Source organism: Apodemus sylvaticus, chromosome 8, assembly GCF_947179515.1.
Source record: "Apodemus sylvaticus chromosome 8, mApoSyl1.1, whole genome shotgun sequence".
In the NCBI taxonomy this organism is placed as follows: Eukaryota; Metazoa; Chordata; class Mammalia; order Rodentia; family Muridae; genus Apodemus; species Apodemus sylvaticus.
Genome location: NC_067479.1, coordinates 94,199,404 through 94,224,301, shown reverse-complemented (window position 1 = coordinate 94,224,301; position 24,898 = coordinate 94,199,404). Strand labels below are relative to the sequence as shown.

At 54.5% G+C, this 24,898-nt stretch overlaps 1 protein-coding gene across 1 annotated transcript in view; it reads left to right on the top strand.

Annotated features, from left to right (window-relative positions):
- The first annotated feature begins 11,924 nt into the window (after positions 1-11,924).
- The window catches only part of Prkcd (protein kinase C delta), a 31,064-nt gene continuing 18,090 nt past the window's right edge, over positions 11,925-24,898 (top strand). The window contains exon 1 of the mRNA XM_052189984.1: positions 11,925-12,165. The gene's annotated coding sequence lies outside the window, so the exon portion shown is untranslated. The remainder of the gene's footprint in view (positions 12,166-24,898) is intronic.

The window sequence follows — 24,898 nt, the reverse complement described above, 5'->3', positions numbered from 1 at the left end:
GTGAGGTGGCACAGGACAGGGACAGCATTACACAAGAAGCCCTGGCCGGAGACTGGCCTCAATTCTTGTCAGGAGGTAGGGTGCAGAAGGGAGGGTAAATAGTTCCTACTTTCATGGGAGCTCTACCTGGTTACCAGTGGCATATGGGACTCTGAAAGGATAGTGAGTTATTTTCCGGAAGGATTGGCCCAGAATACAATGATCAGTCAGCATGGTGGCCACCTAGACATTTATACCCCTCCCCCTCCCTTCACTCAGCAGCAGCCAGTGCAGAGTAGGTGCTCAGTAAAAGTTCTGCGTCCCTTGTTGATTAGTAACAAGGTCAGTGTAGAGGTCATTTGGAGATACCATTTAGCGTAGAGACAAGGATGAACACCAGAGCTTTTTACTACAGCATTTCTAAGAGCAAGGAAGGGAATCAGGAACAAGAGAATGGAATCAATGTCACACAGTAAGGAGTCCGTTATTAATAGATGCTCATAAGAATTTTCTAGCAGCTTGCACCAACATCCTGAGCCCAGGGACAAGGGCAGTCACCACTTGGCCCCCACTTTCTGGTCAGTGGGGACCAGGAATATTTCAAGGCAAATTCCAGAGATAAATCTTGGCAGAGGCCCAGGCAGTAGGTCCTTGTGCCAGAGGAGGTGGGACCTAAGCCTCTGTGTCTATCAGACTTCAGCATCTCTGCAAGGTCCAGGACATCTTGAACACAAAAGCATCCTGAATACACACTCTTATAGGAGGCAAACAAGCGTGCCCTCCTGAACCCTGGGCACACTCGAGAGAGGTGGTAGGGCACAGAGGGCAGGCATTACAGAAGCAAAACAGTGGCCACCATTGCCTCTACCTCTCTGTCACCTCCTCCAGACACTAACCCATGATACCCCTCAGGCCTTTAGAGTAAAGGTACACTTCTCTAGGGTAGAAATGCCGTCTCTCCCCTTCTGGCTGTGGACACTGTTTGGCCACTCACTGTCTTACTCCACCTGCACAATTACCTGCTTACCTGGTCCTGTGGCACGGGGACAAGCTAGCCTAGTGGTTGTGAACTCTGGCCTGAAACTCAGCACAGGTTAGGATGTGAGGCCCACTCTGACTACATATCAGCTGCGTGACAAAGGGTGTGTTATGTAGACTTCCTGGATCTCTGTCTCCCCTATAACGATGGTACCGGCAACATAGGGGTTTTGTGGGCCAATTGTGAGTGAATGTCATCTCAACGGCAGGGGTTAGCCTGGAGCTTGTCAAGCAGTGAGCACTCTGGACGTATGGAAGCTGGAATTACGATTTTTAATAGGGATTCAAAACTCAGATGCTTCATACTTTCTTCAGAGTCTAGAGTTCACCCAGATACCCAGGGGATCCCAGGCAAGATCAGGGGGCATTTGAGCTGATAGAAGGCATCAAAGCTGAGAACTTTGGAGGCTTGGATCCTAAAGGCCCAGAACAGAATAGGACAGGGAGGGGAGAACTCCATACAGCCCTTGGCCCTGTGCCCAGTGAGCACTGAACTGTGGGTAGAGCTGGCCATCGCAGGCCCTATAATTACCTTTCAGCGGAGTTCTGCAGCACTGGGCGGGGCCGGCATTTTTCAGGTTTTATTTGGATGCCCCGAGGCAGCCTTATGCCAGTTAGCTGCTCCCAAACGGGAACAAAGGTTGATCTGGGGGTGGGGTGGGTGGGGGAGAATACCTTCCAAGCGGGCTGACCTCTGAATGCGGGGATTCAAGGTTTACAAAGCCATAATCTGCATAGAGACCTGTTGCCCTGTTTTTTTTTTCAGGGCTTGGGTCCTCTTTGGAGAGCCCAGGGAAGACTGAAAAGCCCCAAGAAGCACTCCGGGACCCGTAGGGTTCAACACAAAGCAGGCTGATAGAGCCAGGGAAGGGACAGTGAGTGAGGCTCTCCGCCTTGGCCACACCCTTTCCTTCTGCCCTCAGATGCACAGGTATTGGCAGACAGGGTATCACTAGCCCCAGCTGCTCTAATAGTTACTGGGTAACTCAGGATGATCTTAAACTGAGGATCATTCTCCTGCCTCAGCCTCCAGAGTACTAGGATTATAGGTGTGCATGACATCTGGCTGGCACGAGTGTCACTGGAGTGACAATAGAGCACCCCAGGGGCATTCCTAGAGGACATGGACTGGCATGGTGGCACCAGGCCTTTCTCTGGCTCTCTCACATTGCTGTCCCCAACACTCCCTGACACTTTGAATGCATGAACATGGGCACCCTCTTACCCATCCATTACGCCAAGCAAGAAAGAGATGGCGACTTGTAAGCTTAAATGCTTCATCCAGAAGCGGTGGGCCAGGAGGGGAGCCCAGGAGTCAGCTTCCAGAGGGATAAGCACCCAGTGTGTATATCTGTGTGGTTTGGGACATTCATAGGCATTAGCACAAACAGGCTTCACGCTGCTCCCGAAACTGCGTGAGTACTTACCTGCTTGCAGCATCTGAACCCTTGGGAGAGCTCTGATGTCTCCAGGATGGAGCCTTCCTGCACCCCACACTGCAGAGAGCCACGGAGATGCAGACTAACCCCATCCCTTTTAACTTCCATGGATGAGACACTCCCTGGTCCTTCCTACACAGACACACATCGAGCCGGAAAAACAACAAGCATGTTGACAAATGTTCCTGGATGTCACCATGGGAAACTGAGGGACGGTCGTCTGGAGAGCCTGCTTGCATTCTCAGTGCATATAGAGTGAGAGACGAGTGGGTGGTGGCAATGGAGAGCGGTCAGGAGGAAAGGACATGGCACTCAGGTGTCAGGTGGGAGACTGCAGCTGGGGAGGGAACAGAGGCAACGGCCCAGGACATTGGCATCTGGGAACTCAGAGACAGAAGCTCAGTTATGGAATTGACAGCAGCCTGAAGATACATAGCTCGGTGGTAAAGAGAGGGGTGAGGAGAAAAGAAAGAATAGAAAATGGAGGAAAAGGATAGACTTGATCGTGAAGGGAAGGAAGGGTCTCCAAGGCAGCCCTGGAGCTCCACGCACACTGATGGCTTTAACCGTGAGTCACCGGTGAGTCTCCTTGCCAGATTCCCAGCAGCTCCTCATTAAGGGCTGAGTCAGCTCAGCTCTCTGAGCAAAGGTCAGAAGGGCAAAGACTGAAAAAGGCTCCTTGGACTCACTCTTGTGCGCCCTCTCATGTGAGCGAATGTGCTCCTGGAACCCGGTTGTGAACAGCCTCTGCGCTTCCTTTGGCGAGGGCAATGGGACTTATGGGAAGGTGGAGGAGTCGGCTCTGTATCCAGTCTTCCATGGCACACGGGTGTTGCCTACAAAGCAGGGCATGCTGGTCCCAGCTCTGGTGGCCTTGAGATCGTAAGTTACAGAGGCTGGGCTGTCACCATTCCCTCAGTCAAGGGGCCCAGTGAGCTCACAAGTGTTGGGCTGGCCCTTCCTTCAGCTTCTGCCTGGAAACCCCCTGTTCCGTAGTTTCATTTCTCAATCTCTTCAGTCCATGCCCAGGCCTCTGCATGGTATTCTAGGCCACTGAGGGCGCTCTCTTCGATGACCACAGGGCTGAGACCCATGCTTTGGCCCTCAGTCTACCCCAACCCTTTCCCCTGGGATCTAGAGCAGGCCTTTCTACAGCTGCTGCCCTGTCCTGGTACCTCAGCCTGGGTTGTTTCTTCCACCCGGAGTGCCTTGCCACACTTCCCACCTCTACCACCAAGGACTCCTCCCAGGCCACCCTGCCACGGAGCCTGTCCGGCTATCCAAACTAGACAAACAGCTTACACAACTATACAAAACGATGCAAAAGCACAATAAGAGAGCCCGCAATGTGCTCTGAGGTAGGCACTGGACTAAAACTTTCCCTTATCTCAACTCCAGGGTTGAGGAGGGGACCACTAATGACCTCACTACAGAGAAGGAAGTTCAAGTCAGAGAGGGAAGGTGACTTGTCAGAGGTCATATAGCTGAGTGGTTAAACTCCTAATAGAAGATTAATATCCCACAGTCCTAGCAGACCCCTGGTCTTGGCCACTTCCCTTCAATAAAACCCGTAAGGTTGGGGCAGGCGCTCTGGGGCATGGGAAGGAAAGAGGGAGCCCCTGGAAGACGTTGCCTCATGGAGAGAGAGTCCAGCTGAGAAGCATGCTGACAGAGGAACAGGCCAAGGAGCCCAGAGACAAACACAGAACCTCGACTTTTAGCCTTTGTCCCCTGTAACTACCTGTGTGGCCTGAGGTGAGGATTTACCCAAGCCTTGGTTTCTTCTTCTGTGGGATGAGTGGTAATACCTGATGTGTACCAGGGCTAGGTCATTGGATAGATAGCAGGTCTTTTTTCTTTTCTTTTTTTTTAACTATTTATTTATTATATGTAAGTACATTGTAGCTGTTTTCAGACACACCAGAAGAGGGCATCAGATCTCATTACAGATGGTTGTGAGCCACCATGTGGCTGCTGGGATTTGAACTCAGGACCTTTGGAAGAGCAGTCAGTGCTCCCAACTGCTGAGCCATCTCTCCAGCCCCTACGTTAGGTCTTTTGTCTAGCTATTTGCAGTCCCCTCTGCTCAGGACATTGTCTAGATCACCCCATGGAGCCTGCAAGCCAGGGGCTAAGAGGGCACAGAGGGGAGAGGGGCTGCAGGCAGCTGCTCGGGCAGAAGAGGGAGGGAGAAATAGAAAGGGAAGGTGGGAACCCTGCTCCTCCACACCCTCGCTCTCTCCTCTCAGGACCACTGGGAGTCGGGCTTCTCACCCCAGAGAAGCTGCCTGCCTGAGGTCACACAGTAGGGGATGCTGAGCTGAGGGGAAGAGCTGTGTACAGCCTAGGCCGGCTGTCTCTGAACTCAGCCGGTCTGTGGTCTGCTGTCTGGGAAGTGTGGCCTTCACAGACTGAGGGGGCTGCCTGTCAGCTGAACAACCTGGTCTAGTGTAATGTCCACTACTCCTCTCCCCTTCCCCTCCCCTCTTCCCTCCTCTTCCCTTTTCCCTTTCCCCTCCCCCTCCTCCCTCCCCCTCCCTTCCCCTTCTCACCCCCCCCCCTCCTCTAGGCTCCCCAGGATGTGCCTCTTGTGGGAAGCATCCTAGGCTCTCTGGGCATCCCCTCTCCTCCCCATGTCTCCTGGGTTCTCACTTTCAGTAACCTGGGATTGAGTAGAGAGAAACAGGCTGGGGCTTGGCAGGTAGCCAGGGATGTGGACAGAGACCTAAGTAGCCTTGGAATGTGCTGAGGGATGGACGGACAAACGGACATTTCCCCTTCTTTAGCCTAGAGGAGGTCTGTAAGCCAGCGCCCAGTTAAACCCAGAGAAGGCTTAGCCAGGTGTTACATCACAGCACAGGCTAAGCCCAGAGGTGAGGCATTATGTGGTCTGTGTAGCTATCTTCCTGGAGTTTGGAGGCTGACGAGAGGAAGGAGAGACTAGGTCACAGGGTTGATGGCCCGGCAGTCTTTGGGCCTCTTTATAAGGGGTCCAGGATCAGCCTCAGGGCCGAGGAGTGAGTCCTGAAAGTTTTTTAAGATGACCGCATAGCAGCCATGAAGGTGACAGATTGTCGGGGCTGAGGGAGGCAGTCTCTTGAGGAGAGGAAACTGCAAAATGGACAGAGGAGAGACACAGGGCAGGGTGGTAGAATTGAGACTGAATGGAGAGGTCAGGTAGGGGACCCTGAAGAATGAGGGAGGGTGGTAAAGGTCTGAACAAGCCTCCACAGTGAGCGGGGGCTGGCTTGGATGCGGCCCACTGAGCGGCCGAGGTTGAGAACAGGGGCTTGGGCAGACAACTGATCAGCACAGGCCTATTGCTATATTCGCGCGTATGCACGGGGGCGCGCGCAACACCTCAGTACACACGCATGAATTCACTCCTATGGTGGCCCCTAGAGGACAGCACAGACCCACCCTCCCCTATGTTCTCTCAACCTTGGGCCTCCAAACAGCACCCCTCCCCCACCCTGGCCAGAAGCAGTCCACACCCTGGGAAACATCCTCCCACTCCAGGAGCCAGCAGGGTTGCTCTGGGAACTGGAGGGAGCTAGGACAGACCTCAGCGTGAACTTCCCAAGCATCTAGGTTATAAAACCTGAGGACATATTTGAAAGACTAATTTTTTTTTTCTTCAGAGCTCTCAACTAGGTCCCAGATCTCTTCTGCACCTGGAAACTCCAGTGATCCTGGGCCAGGTATCTGTGACTAATATCTCATTTCCAAAGTCCACCACGAGGAAGCCTGGTATGGCGGGATGTCAGAAGCCAGCTGAGTCTCTACCCTGCATGTGACCTACTTGAGAGCTTAAATTCTGTACTCCAGCCCTTGACCCAAATTCTACCCCATATCCAGAAATTATAGCCTTCTCCCATTTGCCCTGTAGAATCATGGGTTCTGAGGTGCTGGCCTGGGTATTGACTGTGGGCTTTTTTTGTTTTGTTTTGTTTTTTTGTTTGTTTTGCTTTGTTTACCTTAAGGGCTTACAATTGCTCCTGTCCAAGCCTGTTCAGTAGTTCAGTGGCCACTGTGGCTGCCTGCCTAGCCACTGTGGCCAAGATGGCCACAGTCTGTGCCCACAAAAGGCTGTGGGCAGAGGTTTGGCCCAGACCTGTGAAGGTGGTGGGTTGAGGCCAGGTGGGCAGCAGCTGGAGGATGGGACTCATTCTGCACTGTGGAGGCTCCTCCCTGCCAACCCCAAGTTGCTGGGATTGGCAGACAGGGAGGTGTGGGACAGAGACAGAGGGATGGACAGCCTAGCTGCCTCTTTCTAGTGCTGGATGCAGGGCTGGGCTCTCTGTGGCTAACATTAAGTTAGTCTCAAGACAGCCCCAGGGGGTGTAGCTCTTAGAGCTGAGGAAAATGAGGCTGGGAGAGGGCTGGCACTTGCTCCAGGTTACACAGCCAGACACAGAGGTGGCTGTGTAGTGTAGTGGTTCTTTCTTCCCTGGGGCCTCTGCCCAGGGGCCATACTTTAGAAGAGGCCCTGGGCAGGCTGTGTGTGTGTGGGTGGGGGGGGGAGGCGCATGAGAAGCCAAGGCTTTCCGCAGAAGAGCCATTCGTGGGGTGGGGTGGGGTGGGGGTGAGGATGGGGCTTGTGGGATACTAAGAGCAAGATGGACATTTCAGGGGCAAAGCACAAACTGAGCTGAGGCAGAGAGAGAGAGAGAGAGACTGAGAGAGAGAAAGAGAGAGAGAGAGAGAGAGAGAGCAGGGTCTTGGCAGGAGTGATCCAGGGCCTCTCCTATCTCTGGAGGACTGATTGTAGGCTGCTGGGCCGGGCTCTGCTGGTCCAACTGGCCCAACCACTTCTCTTGAGCACTACCCACTGCCGCTGAGCAGAGCCCTGCCAGGGGATGCCAGGCGAGGTCTGTTGGCAGCCTCGACTCCACTTCCCAGTCTCAAGGGTAAAGAGGTAAAAAGGTCCTGAGCTCCAGGCCGCTCATGGAGGGGGGGGCGGGGGTGGTCGTTTCCTTCTGAGAAGAGGAGTGGGCAGATCTGTCTGTGGAAACCTGTGCAATTACAAAACACTTCTAATTTCTTCTGTAAATGGGACTGTTTCCTTTATGTTAAAGGACTCATCCCTTTAGCTGCCAAAACAGCCAACAGGTCTTTATTATTTATTTATTTATTTATTTATTTATTTATTTATTTATTTATTTATTTAAGGTTTCTAGGACTCTCCCTATTCATCTGCCACCTTCAACTTTGAGTCCTCACCAGCAAGGCAATGCCAGGACAGTTGTCAATGTCTTGGCAGCCTCCAGGTGGCTACGTGACCCAGGAATAGAGCTGGGTCTTTTATAGTCAGGGCAGAATCACGTGGAGGGCTGGCGCCTCCCCCTCCCTGCTGGGGAAAGTCGTCCCTAGGGCAGGGAGGGGCAAGGCCACAGGCTGTCTACACCAGTGCACTAGTGTCACTAGCCAGTGATACTAGGGGGCTGTCTGCGAGGGTCGGTGCAGTGGTACAGTAGAGGTTGGGTATAGAAGGTGGAAGGGGGGGGAAGGGGGGGAGGAATTCTGTTGCCAGGAGGGCTTATGTGTCCTGGGTCCTTGGAGTACCTCCGAACCTCCAAGGACCTTGTTTCCTCTTAGGGCTACTTCATCCCCAGTCCTGTTTGCAGTAAGCCACAGAAGTTTCAAGGAGCCATTGCCTGCAGAGAAACTGGAGGCATCCCCAGGAGAGCAAGTGAGGTCACCCCTGCCTCACTTTCCTGGCCTTCACCCTCTGTGGATAGGCACACCAGTCTAAGTCCCAGCAGAGGCACATGGAGTTGCTCTAGGGAAGTCAGGGCAGGAGATCTGGGCTTTTTCTTTGTGCCTCTAGCTGTCACTGCTGACCAGCCCCCAGCTCCACTGTCCCTCCTTGCCACTCCCAGGTTCTGGCGAGGAACTGGGACAGAGGAGCCATGCTCAGGAGACAGCCTGGCCAGAGCTGTGTGAAGTCAGTGCTGGTCTGAGACAGTCCAGGGCTGTACCCATGAGAGACACAGGAATGCCCTGTGCCCTGATGTCCCCAAGAACTTTTTCCCATTTCTCTCCAGGAATTCCTTAAGTTTCACTAAACAAACTTAGGGAAGAGGACTCTCAGAGAGGATTAGCCCAGCCTCGCTGGCTTACTGTTAACAGTTAGATCCCACCAGGATTGAGCTGGTTCCTCTGGTCTCAGAAGCTCCATCTCAACCACAAGATGTCGTTATTAGCATCTTCATTCCACAGAGGAGGGAGCGTACACATAGATCACAGGTCCAGGGCAGAATGCGACAGTAACCTGGCCCTTTCAGCACCTCCCTGCCGTGTGGCACCACTCTTACGATCTCCCGAGCCTGACTTTGCTTGTCCTTGACCTGGTGCCAAAGGCTGAAACCTCTGGCAGCCTTCATGACCTGAGGCATAGGCATGCCTCACGTACCCTTCCCTCCCCACTGCCCCAGATGAAACCCTGGTGGACTCAAATAATTATTCCTGCTGCCTGTATGTCCTGTCCCAGAGGCAGGAGACTATTCTCTCTTCACCAGGTCAGTGTTCTGGGCATGAGGAGATGGCTGCCCTGACAGTCAGAGCTTCAGGGTGAGAACGGTGGTGCAGAAACAGCAGACTGCACAGAGCTGACAGGAGAGCCTGTCCTGCCGTCAGCTGGCGGGCCTCGGGAACAATGGGTGGTCTTTTCAGTCTACCTGATTAGATCTCAGACTTCTCCTTCTGAGGTCTTAGGACCCTGTTTTGCACACAGCTTTGGATAATACCAGAGTGGCAGAAGTCTTCATGTTCTCCTCTGGACGAATCCTCCAGAAAACCACAGAGGAACAGCCCTGAGTGGCTGCGGCTCAGTTCCACCCACGGCTCATGCTAGGCTTTATGCTAACCTGGGGGAGGAAAGGAGGAGAAAGGGGTGGGGGGAATCACTTCTGTGTGGATGCTTAAAGCTCAGCCTTGCTAAAGGATTAATACCCTTTGTCACGAGAGACAATCCAGGACCCTTTCAAGGCTGAGAGCCTGTGGCTTAGCACAATGATGGGCATTGCTGTAATCTGAAACACACAAACATACGGACCAAGTCCTTAGCAGACATCTGCCTTGGCTGAAACTCTGTTCTCTCTCTCTTCTGTATCTGTCTGTCTGTCCATCTATCTGTCTGTCCGTCTGACTGACTGTCTGTGTTTCTCTTTCCTTATGCAGCCTCTTTCATAGGTGAGAGTTTAGGCTGAGGGTTTGTGGTCATGATGCTACAGTCAGGGTCATAGTCAGCCTGTGATATAGCCAGGTTTTTTTACGGCCTCAGTAGGCCCTTATGAGGTTGGTTAGGGACATATCGTCTGGACCCTTCCTGGGCCTACCCAGTGTTGTCCCCAGCTCCATCGTGAGTGGTTCTAACTAACCTGGGTCTGAAGTCCCTGACCTCCACCCAAGCCTGTCTTCTCTGAGTCCCTTGGGCCAGTCTCTGGAGAGAAGCCCACCGCTGCAGTGCCCTTGCCAGAACACGGCCATCTTAGCTGCTCTTCATCTCATTCTATCACAGCTCCCCTTGCTAGTCACCAAAGCTGGGTTTGAAGATCACAGGCAGGATACACATCGAGCACCGAGCACAGAGCCCATACTGGGTAGGCCCCATCCCCAATCATCCACTCCTTTTCCCAAGGCAGAAAGCAGCCTGTGGGAAGAAAGGTTTAGGGGCAGGACCTAGAGCACCCCAAAGGCGGGCTCTCCCGCTGTGGTCCCTGGCACAGGGTGGGGCCATTGTTGATGTTGAGGGAGAGACTGGGTTGGCTGCCTGTGGGTCTGGAGGAGGAGCCAGATAGGGTGAAACCCAATTCCAGGGGGGGCAAAGGTCACCTGAAGCTCACCCAGCCCTTCCCTTCAGCTCAAGAGTTTAGCTTTCCCAGGTAAGTTAAAGAATAGCTGACAGGAAGGCCACAGATTACACCTGGGCATCAGGGAGTAGCATGTGAGGAGACACAGATGAGACAGGAAGAGAGAACTGTTAATAGGAAATGACCCAGGAAACAGCATGCTCACAAGCCCGATGTGAGGAGAAAGGAGGCTGTCTCTTCAGAAGGAATCCAACTGGGTCAGAGTCTACTTTGTGGGAAGAATCCACTGTCATGGGGTGGATTCCCCCCATCCACCCCCAGTTATCAGGACTGGGGACCTAAATACCAATTTTCAAACTGGGCCCTCTTTCTTTCAGAGTAGAGGGAACCAGCGACCTTCCTCTTTCTTCAGAATGACTAGTCATTGTGGTTTCCTCTCCCTAGCTCAATCCCCAATGTACATTTAAAATAAGGTTTGGAGACCCCCATCTCTGCCAGGATCCCCCATCCCTGGAGGTCTCAAGCATCCACGGGTGGGGTGGGGGGCCACTTCTCTTGATCTCAGTTGGCAAAGAGCTGTCTAGACTTTTATTCCTTCTAGGTAGCTTCCCCGGAAGGACCTTAGGGACCTCGGGATACCAGAACCCTCTTTGATCCTCCCAGGAAGTTATCTTTTATTTTGCTTTGTTTTGTTGAGACAAGGTCTCCCATGGCCAGGCTGGCATCCACTTGCTATGTAGCTAAGGCTGAACATAATGAGCTCCCTATTCTCTCCTGCGTTCTCCGAGCACTGGAGTATCATTCTGAGCCTCCATCTGCGGTTTACTCTGTGGTGGGGATCAAACACAGAGCTTTCTGCGTGCTAGACAAACTATCATCCGCCCAGCCCAGGAAGTCATTTCTTTGGGTAAATCTAATGTAACAGCTTAGTGTTCTGGGCTCTAGGGACAGAAAAATGGAGTTCCTGGCTCCCATTTGGTGCTCAGACTTTGGACCCAGGGGACCCTTAATGAGGGAATGAGTTACAGCTGACAATAAGATTCCTCTTATGCGCCTGACTGAGCAAGGGGCGCTCTGAACCCTACGCACAGGGAAGAGGGTGAGAAGATGGTGGCAGAGGCAATTCCCACAACTGTCTGAGGAGCAGTGCCTTGAGACAGACTGGCTAGAGCCTCTCGCCCCGGAGATCTCCCAGCTCCTTCTCTCGGGCAGGGCTGGAACCGGCAGGCCTGGCGGCGGGCACAGAGCCGGTCCGTGGCTCTGCTCAAGCCAGCAGGAAGAGGAATGAGGCCAGGCGAGGCGGGCCAGCTGGCCAGTGGGGAGTCCCGGGCGTGGGCGCAAGTAGTTGGGGAAGCCCCGCCGGTGCCTGCTGGGCTCCATTGTGTGTGCTGTGCCCCCCAACTTGGCCTCGGAGTCCTCCTCTATAAAATAGTCCCCTGAGATGGGATGACATGTGTGCCACTGGCAGGCGAGGCGCCACAAGAGCCAGAGACGGCTAACAGATCTGGGAACCGAAGGACCAGCAAGTGAAAGAGACTGAGACTCGCTGGACCCCCAGCTCACGTGGGCGGAGCCTCGAAGGGGCGGGCGCCCGTGGGGCGGGTCCTGAGTGAGGGCGGGACCGGGGCCGGCACCTGGGTGAGGTCGCGCAGTCCCGCCCCCTCGCACTTCCGTGTGCTGCGGCGCCAGAGCAGGAGGCGGCGGCCGCGGGGATCCCGCGAGCGTCCCCCGGACATCTACCCTTCGTGCCGGGACCCGGGAGGTCCCCACTGGCCTCCGGGCCCGTCCTGATCAGATCTGTGCCGACCTCCCCGTCCACGCGCATCCGGGAGAGCCGCGCCACGAGACCGACCCCGGCTCGCCGGGACCCCTGGCGCCTGGCCCTGCGTCGAGAGGTGAGTGTGAGCTGGGCCCGGGCGCGGGGTCCGAGTTAACTCGAGGGCGCAGCGGCCTTTTCCCCCCTTTCCCTCGCCGGTAGCTTTTCCCCTCTTCCTTCACTGGCTCCCGGTTCTGAAACTGAGAAACTGAGCCACGAGCAGCCAAAGTCCCGCCGAGCACGGAGACCCGCCGGTGCCTCTGTACCCTGGTCGGTCTGACTCTCTCTTCGACGGCTGGAGCCCAGGCCCGACTACTCCCAGCATCTTTAACACCCCCACCCCCCACCCCGTGTGTCTTCAGCCCCGCCGAGGGTCCTTCCGATCTTCTCCAATCTCCCTGGGGCCTCTGCACGTTCGTCGGTCCCCACCCCCTCTTGCCTGGTCCTCTGCTCCCAGGCCAGGTCTGTTTGCCCCTTGCCGTCCGTGTACTCCGTCTCCCCACCCCCACCAGACCCGCTGTCCCCTCGACCCAGCCCTCCCAGAGCCGCACCCCCAGCCCACGCCCGCCCGCCCGCCCCTGCCAGTCTAGTCTCCCGTCCTTTCCACCGCCGGGCGGCGGTCTCCCTAGCCTCCAGTGCTTGGGTCCCAGGCGGGCGGGCGGACGGACTCCCGCGGCGCCGCCTCCTCGCCCTATCTCTTCTTTCAGTCTCGGTGTCTTTCTTGGCTTTCCATCTGTCTCTGGGCTGGGCGTGGCTCCAGCCTCCACCATACCCTTGTCCTCTCTGATCCTCTGAGCCCCTTCCCCGGGTAGCCTCTGCCTGGTGCTGTCAGTCTCTGTCCCACTAGAGAGACGCCACCCCCTCTGGGGGCCCAGTAAGGTGATGAGGACAGCAGTGACTGGAATGCCCTGCCCTGCTGGCTGGCAGTGGAGAGGGAGCACCATCACAACTGCTCCCACTTCCCCAACTCCCTCGGCACAGGGGAGGGGAGAGAAGGGAGCCTCACTAATCACCCCATTCGAACCTGGAGGATTTAGAAGGAGTGGGGGAGATTACTTTCTCCTTTGGCCCCTACCCTAGGCCCTCGGAGGAGTCTGGCTTCTGTTGCTGTGGTATCTGTGTCTGGACTTGTGGGTATGGTGTGTATCTTGTCTCCTTGTGTATTATTTGTCATAGTGGGACTTCCCCTGTGAATGTGTCCTTTTTCACGTGTGACTTGCATGTACTTATATGGCTGCCTGCGTGTTCTGAGGCTTGAGTGTGCCCCATGCAACTTCATAATCATGTCTTGTATATAGAGGCTTCCCGTCTGTATTTTGTGCCTTGACTTGCTCATGTAGCTGCATCCCTGGGTGTCCCAAAAGTCTGTGCATTAGATCAGGATAACCCTTTGGCCATGAACGCATTCAGTCCTTTAATCGTGGGAGTCCACACTATTGGTGTGCCGACCCCCTAGGCTTGTGTGTAAGTGTCATATTCGGTTCTTCCTCTGTGCTGATCTTCTGTGACCAAGCTCCTCCAGAAGGAAGGGACCGGGTTTCCTCATTCCTGCTATGGATTAGGCTCGGGTGTGGTGAACAGGCCAGCAGAGGGCAGCTGGTGTGTGTGTGTGTGTCAGTGACAGTATCTTTATATGATATTGTAAAGGTGTGAGTATATGACAGGACTGTGGAAGATGAGACATGGCAGTATGAGACTCTGGTGGGAGAGGGTGACTGGTAGGAGACTCACAGTCTGACTGTATGAAACTGCGGGTATGTATTGAAGAGTGATGGGGCTTGTGGGTAACAGAGAGGCTGAGTGTAGGTGATAATAGGAGGGGTGTGCTAGGAGGTGAGGAGGGAGGCCGAGTGCCCGGCTGCCCATGGGTTTATGGGATCAGGAGGTACTGGGCATGTGCTTGGCATGCACAAGCCCAGCCCTGGCTCCTGGAGAGATGGACAGGTCCTGGGGTTATAGCGGTATAATTGAGACTCAGGTTCTGGACCAAAAAGCAATGGAGTCAGATACTTACTATGCCCTTGAAGAGCAGGAGTCCCCAGCCCGGCCTCGAGATGCTGAGTTTCCTTTGTGGGATGGAGAATGGGAGGGCTCAGAGGTTAGTGGCTCTCCAGCAGTCTTGGCTACACAGAGAGTGGTGCATGTGTAAAGGCTTATGTGGGGCCTGTCCCTAGCTGTGTGTCCCATTCTGGACTCTGGGATGAATGAAAACCCAGAGAGTTCCCAACCATATTTCCCACACCCGGTGTGTAGGTTGCCTCTTCTGTCTCCCTGATGAGGCTCTTTGCAAGGAGGGCTTCTTCACAGTGTCAGGCCCCAGCCCTGCTCAGCCCCACCCAGCTGGCCCCCAGTCTCTGTAGCCATATTGGGGGGGATGGGGGTGACTCAGAACTGTGACTACTGCAGGGCTCTGACACCGTTTATCTGGCACAGCTAGTTGGAGTTTTAACTTGAAGAACTAATGGGAAGATAAAGCCCGAGGCTGCTGCCACCTCCAGGAAGTAGCCGTGGGGTCTCTGGTTGGGAGAGCGGGACCTTTGGAAATGCCAGGAAACCTAGGCCAGCGCACTATGCTGCTTTTGCCATTCCTCCTGTTCAAGATATTTCTGGACCTCAGTTTTCTCAGCTGTATAATGGTGCAACAGTAATAGGAGAATCACCTGAGACTACAAAACAAGGACTAAGATGGGTCACTATCCATCTCTTACTCTCTCATCTCTCTGGCTTCTTTGGTGGTACTGAAGATCGCACCCAAGGTCTTACTTGGAAGCATGGCTAAACTACATCTTAAACTTTTTTTTTTTAAGTTTTGAGACAGAGTGTCATTAGGTTGCCCAGGCTGGCCTTGAACTTTCCATGTAGCCCAGGCTATCCTTGAACTTTCACTTTTTATGTTCAGAACCTCAGGCTTCTGAGCAGCTAGGCTTACAGGTGTGTTCCACAGAGCCTGGCCATCGCTTCCTTCACTGTGACTCTAGCACAGGAGCCAGCAGGACACGTCTTGAGGCCTCAGAGCCACCTTAGAGCTGAGCCTAGTGACACATGCCTTTAATTCCAGCACCCAGGAGGCCGAGAAAGGGGATCTCACAGTTAGGGATACACAGAGAACCACTCTCAAAAAGAGGCTTACCCAGTTTACATAGTGAATTTGAAGCCAGCCTGGGTTACGTGAGAACCCCCTATATATCTATATATACATATACATACATATACATATATATACATATATGTACACACACACACACACACACAGGAGGTTGGTGCTTGACTGCACTCTGCAACTTCGAAACCTTTAGTGCCTCCTCCTTGACAGGAGGGTCAAACCAAGTCCACGGTTTCCTTACCATGCTAGAAATGTCATCCTAAGGGCAAGGGACACAGTGTTCTAGACCCTAACATCGAAGAGACACATGGCTGGTTCCCAAGAGAATTTGGGCCTAATGGCCATTCTCAAAAGAGAAAGTCGAGTCCAGGGAACCTGACCTCCTTCTGCCCAGCAGAGCTGAGCTGGCCTGCTTGTCTGTGTGGAGGCCGGCTGGTGCTGGGGCCTGCTTGTCTGTGTGGAGGCCGGCTGGTGCTGGACCTGCTTGTCCGTGTGGAGGCCAGCTGGTGCTGGGCCTGCTTGGCCGTGTGGAGGCCGGCTGGTGCTGGGGCCTGCTTGTCTGTGTGGAGGCCGGCTGGTGCTGGGGCCTGCTTGTCCGTGTGGAGGCCGGCTGGTGCTGGGCCTGCTTGGCCGTGCTTCCCAGCTCAGCTGTTTTCTCCTGTTCCTACAGGTCTGCTGGGAATTGGCCCAGGCAAGGGCGTTGGGCCTGCTTACTTCTGGTGGTTAGTGAGTAGCCGCAGCCCAACAGGAGGCAGGACGAGCAGGAGCTGGGAGCCCAGGTAGGATAGGTCATCTCAGGGAGATGGGCAGTGTGCCAGGGCGCCCTTCCTCTTCAGGACACTGGTCTTCCAGTGGGACTGGCTGGATCCTGGCACATTCTGACTGAGAAGCAGTGTCCAGGGGAGGAGCCCTTCGCTTTTTGCACATGAAGGGCTTCCTGCCTGACACCTGGCTGTGGCTTTGGCCTTGGAGCTCAGAGGACTGGAACCAGCCAGTCCTCGTGGGCCAAGGAGCGATGACACTGTTTTTGGTCAGTTGGAGGGAAAGTAGTATGTAAACCAGGGGTTAGGGAGGGGGTATCAACTTTTCCATGGTTCCTCAAACTGTTCTCGTGTCACAAGGCAACAGGCTCACGCATGCTCTGTGGTGGACTGAATGCTGGCTGGGGAATAGAATGGAGTCTCCCAGGAGGACTGAGTGGCCTCCTGGTTCTCCCTCCATCTCCTCAGCCTCCTGATTCAGTCTTTGAGAAATGCCAGAGAAGGCAAGGAGTCTCTAAAGTTAGCAGTTTCCCCTGTGGGGCCAGCCTTGCTTTTTTGAGTTCCTATTGCAATAAAGTCCTGTGAATCTGGTGCTGTAGCACTGTGGGAGTGTAGTGTGCCTAGTGTGTGTGAAGCCCTGGTAGAACCCCAGCACCCAAAACAAACAGAAAAAGAAAGGTGGAAGAGACAGAAAGGAGGAGGGAGGGAGGAAGTAGTTGTGTGTGTGACTAGAGGAGCCCCGGTGAGCAGAGGTCTGTGTGTGTGGCACACACACATACACACACACACACACACACACGTGTATGGGGGTATGAGTGTGTATACTGGAATCTGGGCAGTGTTGGAACAGGCTAGCAAGGATGATCTCCTTCCAGGAATCTCTCTTCATCAACCCCCATTCCTATTCTCCAGGATACTAGCCACAGTTACTGTGGGGGTGTTTGCCGCTTCCTCAGTGTGGTGAGGGAGGTGGTCAGGGTTCTCACTCCAGTGGGGGATGGGGCAAGGTTTGGCTCTTCACTGTGTCTTCCTGGAGGGGAGGACTTGATCTGCTGGGGGGTGGGGGGGTTCTCAGCTTCCTGAAGTCGGGGAGACCAGCTCTTCCCATCACTTAGCCTCAGTTTCATTCGCCTTGGAGCCTGACTACTGAAAGCTCCAGCATTACCTGGCTGGCTGGCAGAGGCACGCACGTGCACGTGCCCACAAAGGGAGGGAGACAAAGGCAAGCCGCACTAGACACACTTGCCTCAGGCACACACTGCCTACACAGAAGCACACTCTTGTCCACATGCATCTCCTCAAGGGACACACTCAGACACCACACAAAGGCTCCCTGCTATGAATGTTCACCCACGTCATACTGTCACACCCCGTCACACCCCGTCACACCGTGTGCCCGTGCTGGGTCACATGAAGATCATTACCCACTCTGACAACCAGAGTCTGTCCCCTGAGAATGAAGTCCCAAGCATGGGTAAGATCACCAGGGCTAGCTGGGTGGTGGTGACCCATGTCTTTAATACCAGCACTTGGGAGAAAGAGACATCTGGAGCTCTCTGAGTTGAGGCCAGCCTGCTCTACAGAGCAAGTTCCAGGATAGCCAGGGCTACACAGAGAAGCCTTACCTCAAAAAAACCAAACCAAACCAAACCAAAAAAAGCAAACAAAACAGAAAGAAAAAAGATGACCAGGACTGGAGGAAGTTAGGCCACACTGGAGGGGTGTCTGCACACATGACCCAGGCCCCAAGGCTCACCAGGGTTTGGCGTTGGAGATAGGGGCACACGTGTGGAGGAGGGGTCCTGTCAGCTGCTGCAAGCTGTGGCTTCTGCCACAGAAGAGGAAGTGAGTGGGCTGTTTGGTCATGGGGCCAAGGTGACCATAGGCCAGTGGGGGACCTACAGTTGCCCTGTCCTGACGCTCTGCCTGGAGAGAGTAGAATTGCTGAACTCTGGAGCCAGTTGCCATTTTTCTCCTGGGGTCCACTCTCCATAACTTGGGCCCAGAGAAGAGACCCAGTTGGTCCAAGATGTTTCTGGACACTCACTTCCTCTGGGCTACCCAGGAAGTGGTTTCAGAGGGGGACTGACCAGCTCCGCCCATAACTTGCCTCACCCCAACTCTGCCTGTGAGGGGAGCAGGATCTGCTGTGGGTTAGACCAAACTGACCAGGCCATCCTTACCAAGACTGTCCAGGCTTGTCTGGAACTCTGGTAGAAGACAGGGGCCTAGGAACAATAAGCGTCCTGAGGCCCCATGACCCAGCTCCTTTCGTCCAAGACTGTGAGCTGAAGCCCAGGGGCTCCAGCACCCGTGGGCACAGCCCCTTGAGGGCGCAGTGACTCTCCTGCATTCCGTTAGCACCACACCTACGTGGATGATAGCACCACGCCTACGTGGATGAGCCTGTGCAAGTGGTTCCTGTGCTCAGGACCTTGGTTTCCCTCTGACAAAATCCTGTTTGTACCTACCTCTCTGAGCTATTTGAGAAGCAAGAGAGTGGATGCAAAATAGCAGGAACTGGCTGGGCAACGGTTGTACACGGCTTTCATCCCAGCACTCTGGAAGCAGTGGCAGCCGGATCTGTGTTGAGAGTCTACAACTCGGGTTCTAGGACAAGCAGAGCTACACAGAGAAACACTGTCTTGAAAACAGCATAGCAGGAGCTGAAGGCATGCAGAATAACTATGCAAATCTAGCTAGTGACACTAATAGTATGACTGTTGCTTGATGAACTAGGACTGGCCTGGTGTCTGGCCTGGAGCCCAGCTGAGAAGTCGGTCGGGTCTCTGACTCCCTCCATTCTTCCAGTTCTGCGCCCACCATTAGTCTGCATTGGGACAAGCTGTACTCATCCCGTGGGTCCCATGTCCTCTTCAGAAGGAGCCCAGGGCAGAGGAGCTAGGCTCTCACTGCACAGCCTGCTGCCGCTTGTAGCCCCCTCGCTCCCTTTCAGTGTGAGGAAGATAGATCTCAGAGCCAGGGTTGAAGAGATGGAAAGGTGGCCCACAGCCAGCTGCTTAGGCTCCCGTCGACTCCCCTCTGCTTTCTAAACCTTGTAGGACGTTGGGTTTAGAATGAGGAGGTGGGTGGTGAGCCCTCTTCCAGGGCTGCCTATCCTTGGGACCCCTGGAGTCAGCACTTTGGCCAGGGAGGGTTAGCATCTGGGACTGCTTAGGCAGGAGAGTGGGGCAGGCAAGCAGAAGACAGGCCCCAGGCTTCTGGCCTGAGGACTGTGAGTGTGGGCACTCCTGGCAGATGAGGACGCATGAAGTGGGGCATCGGTAGGCCGCCGTGGGCTGAGGTGACTCATTCATGTGGTGAGGTTGGAGGGCCAGGTGGGCATGTAAGCTCACACAGTGCAGGGTTCCAGGTCCAAAGTGAGACCTGAGAGTCTAAAGCTGGATTGGGAAGGAAAGGAAGGAAAATCCTTTGTGGGGAAAGTTTGAAAGACTTCAGGTGTAAGATAGAACAGCTGTCTCTCAAAGGTCCCTGCCTAGGGCCAGGAGGGCAGGCCTGTGGTCTCTGAGCCGCTGTTTTCACAACAACCACGGAAGCTTTGGAGCACATCGATAGCCGTGTTGGGTAAACAGGCCAGCACTAGGCCAAGGCTGGATCAGATGTCTGTGGTGTGGACTGTGGGGCTGTTGGGTGCAGGGGCTCTGCAGAGAAAGCTTAGGGTCTAAGAGAGTATCAAGACAAGGAGACTGCTAGACTGTGAGCAGCTGCAGCGGACCTGGGCTCTGCCCGTGAACTCTACTACACTAGCCTAGGTGGGATCCTAGAGTGGCCGGAAGCCCAGGGCATGCCTCAGCTGGATTAACCCCAAGAGGACTAAGGACAACTGGAGATGAGTGGGAGAGAGAGGGCCAGGTATGAGTGTAGCAGGGTTGACAGCTTCTGTGTTTACCACTGCCTCGTTCCGGGTCCTGCGTTCAGCATGGCATATGGGAAAGACCTGTGCTATACTGCAGATGGGCACACTAAAGAGCCGTGGCCACATTCTGAACTACATTCGCCCAGCCCGTTTAGGCCTGAGTTCACCAGGTTTGTATGAATTACTTGTGATGGGGATGGCACACCTTGTGACTGCTCCTCTGCCCCTGCCATCTTGAAGGTTACAGACAGGTAGCAAAAAAAAAAAAAAAAAACAAAAACAAAAAAACAATGGCCATTTGCCTTCTCCCGGGCACAACACAGCTTACAGTTAGGACTCTGAGCGTTCTGGGGACTTTCACTGAGAAGGCGGGGAGGGCGAGATAGCACAAGACATGGGCTTGGGACCAGCATCTAGGGGCCAAAGGCGCTGTCCCCAATATACAACATAGCCCCTCCCCCTTACAAGTCTGATGGACAGGTCTAAGTCTGGGCTGGAGACTTTCCCCCTCCCCCTCCTGTGCCCTTCCCCACCCCCACCCCTTTTGGCTTTGTGGCTTTGGTTTAATTGCTCAACCTCTTGGTCATCTTATGCAGTGTAAGCCTGGGGCTCATGGAGGACATCTGTGGCATCATGTGCCCCCACCACAGCGCTTAAAGTCCCCCTCACTTGCCAGGCCTGTGACTGCCACCTGTGAGCTCCAGCTTCAGCCTCGGCTCACTTCCCCAGGGGCCTGCAGGTGAGGAGGCTAGCTAAGGCCTGTCCTAGGACGCGCCTGACCAGCCTGTCCCTTCCCTTCCACACCTTGGACTTCTCTTTGGACCTCCTGAAGAGGCAAGCCCATCCTGGCCTGGTTCCTTGCTGTCCTTTCCAGTCCCTCCTTTTCTCCCCAGTCATTGTGCCCAAGCGTATTGTGACAGGAAGAGCTACGCTTGGTGCCAGAACCTAATCAGGTATGCAAGGTCCTTCCAGGCCTCTGGCTTCATCTCTTGGCTTACAGTGTGTCTGTTGCCCAACTGTATATTATATATTAGGCTTATCACACTATGTGTTGTGTGTGTGTGTGTGTGTGTGTCTGTCTGTCTGTCTGTCTGTGCATGCACATATACCTGGCTCTGTGTTGGCATGTGAGTGGGAGGTGTCCCTCTGTGCATGCACTATATCGTCTTAGGGCTGTGTACATTTCTCTGTGTGTCTATCTTTGATGGAAACTCCCCACACCCGATTGTGTTTAGTCTAGTCAGTTTGCACATGTGTGGCCATTTTTTGAAGAGTCCTGGATACCCCCTCTCCCCTCTGGTTCCTCACAGCCTCTTGGGCCATGAAAGGCCTTTGCTTCTTTCCTCATGGGTTCCTGCAACAATCCCTTTGGCTGAGCTCAGAGAGCCTCGATCCGGGGACCAGCTAGATGACCACAATTCTGTGCCTGATACTGGCTGTACCTTGAAGAGCTCCTATTCCATGTGTGCTGGCAGAGGGCTTGTGGGCCCATCGACAGCCAGGAACCCAGCCAGCTGTGATATCACTGAGGCTAAAGATCCTCCCGACACTGCAGCCAGTAGACCTTTGTAGCCCCGTTTCTACCTCAGCCCTTTCGCCCCCAAACCCTGCTTTCATCCTACTCAGTCCCTTAGCCCTCCTCCAGGCTGTGTGCTCCGTCAGCCTTCTTGGCTGTGCCACTCACTGGCTGGCAGCAGCTGAGGTAGTCTTTTGTGGCCCCAACCCCACCCTGTTGTGTGCAGACTCGTGTATAGAAAAATAAGCATGCGCGTTTTCTTGTGAGAAGACCACAGCTTTCACTTGATTCTTCAAAAGCCCAACTTTTGTACGTTGAGAAAGTACGAATATGCCACCCAGTGTCCACTTCCTATTCCAATGGAATGTGTTTGGAATTCTTTTGGTTTTTGAGGCAGGGTTTTTCTGTAGCCCAGGCTAACCTGGAATTCCCAATCCTGCTTAGTGTTGGGATTGCAGACAGACATGGCCCACCACACTTGCATGCACTTAATCTAGATTTTCATGTTGTGTGTGTGTGTGTGTGTGGGGGGGGGTTCTTGTTGTTCATGTGTTTGTTTGTTTTGGTTCTAAGTATTGAATCCAGGGTCTTATGTATACCAGGCAAATGTTCTACCACTGAGCTCTGCCGCCGGCTTTTAGCGGTGGGATTGCTGAGTGGACTTCAGGTAGCCAGGGCTGAGATGACTAAGCTATTGACAGAGACACTGCCCCACTTACAACAAACCCAAGTTATCAGATACCAAAGGCAGAGGCACAGCTTACATCCCGATAGGGGAGCAGCTGCGTGCTCGGGAGTGGGAAAAGACCCCCAGGCCTGGCTGTTGGAACTCTCTAGATAGATACCCAAGAAGAAAGCCATTCTGACTAAGGGGACATGCTGGGTTCACTGGGGCTGGCAGGTGAAGTGCCAAGCAGCCAGAGGGCTTTGAGATGGAGAACAGGATGGGGCCAGGGTGTGGGGAGCCTTAAATGCCAGGCTGAGGCCTCTGGCTTCTAAGAGCAGTGCTAGCTGAGAAGGTGCCATGCTTTGTGTGTGTGTGGGCAGAGGCCAGCTGGGAGAGCATACTGGGCTGGGATAGCAGAGTGTTGAAGAGTGTGGCGGAGGACATGGGTGGGAACGGTCCCGTGGAGAGAGGGAGGGGTGGAAGGAGCCCTGGCATGGACTTGAGGCCAGTCCCACGGAAGACATTCCTGTGTCGGGACCTGAGACCATGGGCTCTAGTAAAGGCTTTCTTTCCCCCTGTCCTGCAACTCCTGCTGGGCCTGTCTTCTGAATTATGGAAGCCCGCGGCCTCCTTGACTTGGTTCTGTCAGAGAATTCTGTCATGGAGGTCAGCCTCCTAGCCAGTAGCATCCCGCCTGTTCACAGGACCCGCCCGGTTGCTCTTCATATCTGCGCCTGCTCTGTACAACTGCAGAGCCACCTCCACTCACCGGCTCGACACCACTTCCCCTGTCCCCTGACAGCCCCGTGTTGGCTCTTCTCTCCTTCTTTCTGCCCTCCCAGATCTATACACCAGGTAGGATGGCAGCCCTAGGAGGGCGCCATTTTGCCAACATCTGCATCTAGTCTTGGTGGTAGGTGAAACTTTCCATGGCAGGCAGTGGGTGCCAGTCTGAGGTTAGGCAGGTGTGGGTAGTAGAGGCTGTGTGAGGAAGGACCAGGGCTCCTCGAGGGTCAGCAGCGCCCAGGGTCTGTGGAAGAAGTCAGACAACCCCTCAGGACCTTGAGCTGTGAGCTGCTGTTTCTTGAGCCTGTTCGCATTTTGTGTAGCGGTCTGATCTAGGCCCCTCTTCTCCATCCTCAGCCCAAGGTTCTCCCCCTGTCCAATGGATGTGACCCTGTGGCCTGCGAGCCAGAATCAGGTTGGGGTAGAGGGAACCTGATGAGAGCTGGGACCCCTGTGAGAGCTGGGACCTTTCATGTGAACCTTGCTCTCAGTTTCCCCTCTGTGCTGTAAGGACGTGGGCACATCCGTCTCTGCTCTTCTCACCACACTTGGGGCCACCCAGTGGGAATGCCAGCAGTGCCTCCCTGGTCACCTTGAGGCCAGCCTCTCTCAGTGCCTGGGGCTGGCTGGAAACAGGTGTCTGTTTGTTCTGGAGAAGGTGACCTGCCTGCTGTGGCTTGGCCTTCCTCACCTCAAGGCTTCTGGCCTCTGGCAAGGAGAGGGGCCTGGGCCAGTTGCCCAGGTCTTCAAAAATGGAGGAAAGACAGTTCAGGGGTCTGTACTCCCTTGTGTAAAGGAGAGGAGTAGTGCCCTGCAGGCTAGGCCGTCAAGCTTGGGGTTCCGCATTCTTACCTTGCTTTTCTGGCCTCGTAAGTGTCTGTGCTGTTCCTGCCGTATTTGTCTCCATTTCTGCCCTCTCCTCTCTTCATCTTTCCCTAGCCTAGAAAGAACATGAGTTACAGCTTCCAACAGGCCCACATTCAAGTCTTCCCACCACTTACCCATACTTACTTGAGTAAGTCACTGTCTTTGAACCTTGATTTCTTCATCTGGAAAACACTTCCCGGGGCTACCCTGGAACAAAATGAGCTACTATAATTACAAGGCTAATGCAGTGTGTTGACATCTGGGACAGGACAGTCTTTCTCAGAAGTGTGTGAGCTGAGATTGACGCTTCTGTTTCACTCTCTTCCTCATAGACAGATTGGAGGAGCAGGACAGAGACTGAGAGCCCCTAACAATGGGAGGCCGTCTGCTCCCTGTGGAGTGCTGTGAGGATAACCCCTGCTGTCCTGGGCCTGCAAAGCCTGGGGCTGAACTACTGTCCTTTCTTTGGGGCCTGTGGACCTGGGCCTATTTGCATGGGCTTTATAAGTCTTCTCAGACTGCTCAGACAGAGCAGGGCTGTGGGGCAGCCCGACTTCACTGTCAGCACTGTCGGGTGCCCAGAGCCTATCTCAGGGTCACACTGAGATGGAAGCAGATATTAGCTAGCTCACCTGTCTTGTTTCCTATCTGGGGTCCGAGTACTCTGGAGGAGAGCTCAGTGGGTATGAGCAGGGCCTTGCCCTCATTTCTGTCCCAGGAACGCAGAGCAAAGTGATCTGACCCCTGAACGACTGTTGGGTAGCCCATGGCAGCCCACAAAGACCATGGCTCCCCTGTGCCGGTAGCACTGTGGCCTGCATGCAGGTTTAGGGCTGGGGCCCAGACCTGCTGTGGTTGTGGTTTTCCCTCCGGTGGTTTCTAACTGTAAGCTGCTCTGAGTGTGGGCTTCAGGGGCAGCCAATGGGGTCAGGTCCTGACCCCTGTGTCACCCTCCTGGGGCTGCTCTGGCCCCTTGTCTCTTCCACACAACTCCCTGAGCCCAGGCAAGCTAAGAGCAAGGAACCCATGGGCCTGCAGGCAGGCAGGCAGAACTCGACACCAGGGGGAGCTGTGGGGAGAGGCTGGCCACAGGTGTGTGGAGTGCTTCCATGTCCTGGAGGAGTTGCCACATGTTCCTGCAGATGTGATTTTCCTGTCTCAGAATTGGGGACAGTTTCCCAGCTCGTCCTGACTGGTGGGCAGGTGCAAGAGGCACAGTGGGGGATGTGTGTGGA